We start from the raw sequence: 4,243 nt of genomic DNA, 5'->3' as shown, positions 1-4,243 counted from the left end.
CTTGAGCAGCCAAGGAGCTCTGGGGTCTTCATTTGTAAAACATAGGTGGCTTCGCCCCTCATCCTCACCTTGGGATGTGGCAGCAAAGGCTCATTGATCACTCTCTACTTTTCTCTCCAATAAAAGAAACCAGACAGGATGTAAGGATGAAGCCGGGCACAATGACTCATGCCTATAGTCCCAGCTGCTCGGTAGGCTGAGGTGGGAGGATCACGTGAGCCTAGGACTTTGAGGTGAACCTGGACAACATAGCATGACCCCATTTCTGAAAAAGAGAGAGAGAGAGATGTGAAGGTAGAACTAATTTCCCTCCCCACCACCCTGCATCTTGTAAAGGGCAGAGGAACTGGCCACAAATGTTCCCGCCAGCGTGAGTCCTTGGGCCTTGCCATGACATGTGGGTCAAAGAGGAATTTGAGTGTCAGAAATGTGTAGATTTTGTAAATTTGGTTAGTTATTAGTTACCTCTTCTAACATAACAAACAGGGTAAGCCAGACAGTTGGAAGAAAAGGCATTTTTAAATAATGGAAGATGCCACTGTCTGTTGAACTGGGGTTGCAACACACAGAAAGGAACAGATCGGCTCTTGCATTGGCAGCAGATGGGATTCTGGGCTAACCCCAGAATTGGGGTGAATCCCTGCATAAGTAAGTGTACCTGTGGCAAAGGCAGAGGGACAAGTCACAGCACCCTCTGGTGGACCTGCCATCTCATTAGATGCCAGCCATGGGGAGGACAAGCATGGAGTCACCCCAGGTCCCTCTTCTGGTCCTCTCTGAGACAAGAAGCTTGCACTTTCAAAAGGACCAGTCAGAGTTAGGAATGTGGTGGGTGGCTGTAGGGTGCTGCAGAGTTGAGCTGCACCCCTGGTACACCATAGAGGCCAAGTGTAGTGAAGAAACTAAGCTTACCCCAAGAGAGGTCTGATCTTTGCCTTCTGCTACTGGGAGGTGACCCCTAGGCCCTTGGGATGTCCTGCCCAGTGAGAGTGTCTTTGTTACCTGGGCACCTTGGCCACACTGGAGAATATGACTTATGCTGGGGGCTTTGGGCCAGCTGGTATCCATTTGACCTCTGGAGGGGTTAGAGACTAAAAATCAGCCACATGGGAGGTCAACCATGGAGCCCCAATAAAAACTCTGGATGCCAAGACTCAGATGAGCTTCCCTGGTTGGCAGTACCCAATACATACTGTTGCTTAGAGCAGTTAACACCATGCATGACTCCATGGGGAGAGGGTGATTGGAGGCTCCAGTGTGGAATTTTCCTGGAATCTGCCTTATGGCATCTTCCCTTGGCTAATTTTAATCTGTATCCTGTAGCTGTAATAAACCATAATTGTGAGTATAACAGCTTTTAGTGAGTTCCATGAGTCTGTCTAGTAAATTATCAAACCTAAGGGTAGTCTTGAGAACCCATCAAACCTTACAGTTGGCGTCAGAATTGAGGGTGATCTTGCGGATGACTGAGATGACTGTTTCTTCAATTACACGGGTGGGTAGAATCATTTACCACCTGAACGCCTTTTAAATGCTGGCTTATGTGCCGAAGCTGACTGACCATAGACAGAGAAACTAGATTGAACATGAGAATCTAGGAAACAGTTCTTGGAACACAGGCTTTTAGCAGCAGGCGTCACAGAAGCTCCCCATGTGATGGGCCTTGGGAGCCTCCAGTGTGGTGACTACCTGAGAAAGCTGGGCTCTGGCGGAAGCACTCACTGCTGCCAGGATGAACAGAAATCCTAAGTGAAATATGCAAGTTATGATGACCGTAGTAGGTTCTTGTTTGAGGGAGGACTCTGATTTCCATGGTGAAATGGGCACAGCATCTGGGTGGAATAGGGGTGGAAAGATGGGTTGGTAACAGGGAGCCAGAGAAGGAACAGAAGATGAGTCAGAAGCCTGGGATTTTGATCCTAGTATTGCTGCAAACTGGTCATGACCTTGGGGAGGTTAATGATATTGTGGGTCTCCTCATTTGGTGCCTTGAATGTGGGAGCCCATATAGTTGATGGGGCTATGGAGATAGATTCAAGGAGGATCATGGAAGAGAATGTACAATTGGGTACCTTCTCTGCCAAAGGCATGCTGGGGCTTGACTTAATGGAATAATCAGGGTTTTCCAGATAAACAAACATAATTTTATTGCATTTTCTTTTCCTTGAGACAGGGTCTTGCTCTGTCACCCAGGTTGGAGTGTAGTGGCAATTGTGGCTCACTGCAGCCTAGACCTCCCAGGTTCAAGAGATCCTTCTGCCTCAGCCTCTCTAATAGCTGGGACCACAGGTGCTCACATACAACTAATTTTTTTAAAAAAATTTTTGTAGAGATGAGGTCTTGCTATGTTGCCCCTGCTGATCTCCTGGCCTCCAGCAGTCTTCCTGTCTCGGCCTCTGAAGTGCTGGGATTATAGTCATGAGCCACTGTGCCTGGCCCAACTTTGTTGCATCCTTGAGGCAAAATTTCTCCTTCTTCAAGAAACCTCAGTCTTTGCTACTAAGGCCTTCAACTGATTGGAGGGGGCTCCCCAAATCAGTTGAATGGAGGGAAATCTGTTTTTGGTCAAAGTCTACTGAATTAAATTTAATCACATCTAGAAAATTATTTAAAAATCATAAAAATTCACAGCAACATTCAGAGTGGTGTTTGACCAAACGGCTGGGCACCATAGCCTAGGCAGGTTGACACATGAAATCCACCATCACACTCTTTTACTTAATGCCCACAGCAACAACAAAAAGGTGGCAGCATTAGGAATCCACAGTGCTGAGGCTGGCTCTGAGGTGGCTCTGTCTTCATCTTCTCATGGTACTATGCTCTATCTTGTAGATGATCCCAAAGATTCCCCAACTGGAACACTTAAACTCCTTGTGACTCTCTTTTTCCCCCTGCAACTATCTTTATTGTGGTTGACTCAACATAAGATGCTATCATAATCAGCAGAATTATAAAACTGCACAGGAGGTACCAAAATAGGCCATTTACCATAGGTAATGACCCTCATATCATCAAACTTTAAAAATACACAGGAAAGTTGTACACTCTAGACATTTATAAAATATATAGCTAAAAAGAAGATATGGGGTTCCCTCTTTGGGAGGCTGAGGTTGGCAGATTACTTGGGCTCAGGAGTTTGAGACCAGCCTGGGCAATGTGGCAAAACCCTGTCTGGACAAAAAATACAAAAATTAGCCAGGGGTGGTGACATGTGCCTGTAGTTCCAGCTACTTGGGGGGTTGAGGTAGGAGGATAGCTTGAACCCAGGAAGTCAAGGTGGCAGCGAGCCGGGATCACCCCACTGCATTCCAGCTTGGGTGACAGGTAAGACCCTGTCTCCAAAAAAATTAAAAAAAGATACAGGGTTCCACAAGGAGGATTATATTACACAATTAATACATACAAATTAAAGAGCCATCCATGGAGAAACCACAATGGCACAGAATTTTTTTTTTAAAGCAACCACAGGTTCTATTTTTCCTACTGTTCCTACCCCAAAAGAGCTCCCAGAATTGACCCCGCCTCCCTTTTTGTTCCTTTGTTTCTTTTTAACAGTCAGTGTAACTATGACAAGTCCTTGCATTGGCAAGTGACACACAGGTGGCCAAGGTGGCCACAGCCACACCTGAAGATACTTTTTCATCACTCCAGCACCCCCTTTTCAAAGCAAGGTCATGATCTGCCAGTAGCCACAGCCTTGGCATTGTGTCTCACTCTGACACTTACCAGCTACTTTGTAACCTCTAAGTTTGAATCTCTGCTGAATAGTTCAGGGAAAGCCACCATTCCCTTCACAAAGTCGAGAAGACATTTGTGAGGTACCAGGCATTGGTAAGGACTAAGGCCATAATATGACTGAGACACAGACCTGTTTGAGTTGCTCGGTGTAGCCAGTCTTGAGAAGATTATGGTACAATGAGCAAATGTTTGGAAAGTGCTTTTCATATTGTAAAATGTAAGCTCTAAGTTTTCACATGCTCATTGTAGACACTGATTGTACACACTTCCCATGAGCTGATGAAAATAATATAGTTGGCTTCATTGTCACTGTGGTAGTGACTACACATTGTGTTATTCTAAGCATTTATTTGCTTAAAGGTTTAAGAAGTATGCTAATTGCTTAACCACTTGTAAAATCTAAGGAAACCCAGAAGAAATGCTAATGAAAAATGTGAACTGATACTCCACAAAGATTTTCACCAAAGAAAGGAAAGAAAGATTAGGAATGAGGGGTATCATTAGG

At 45.2% G+C, this 4,243-nt stretch overlaps 1 non-coding gene across 1 annotated transcript; it reads right to left on the bottom strand.

Annotated features, from left to right (window-relative positions):
• Nucleotides 1–3,549: 3,549 nt before the first annotated feature.
• LOC112209894 (small nucleolar RNA SNORD46) lies at nucleotides 3,550–3,653 on the bottom strand. Its single transcript, XR_002944883.1, has one exon. It is a non-coding gene; the product is annotated as a small nucleolar RNA SNORD46 (small nucleolar RNA).
• Between the last annotated feature and the right edge of the window lie 590 nt (nucleotides 3,654–4,243).

The sequence above is a fragment of the Pan troglodytes genome, chromosome 6, assembly GCF_028858775.2.
Source record: "Pan troglodytes isolate AG18354 chromosome 6, NHGRI_mPanTro3-v2.0_pri, whole genome shotgun sequence".
NCBI classification, from domain to species: Eukaryota; Metazoa; Chordata; class Mammalia; order Primates; family Hominidae; genus Pan; species Pan troglodytes.
This window is presented reverse-complemented; position numbering and strand designations above follow the sequence as displayed.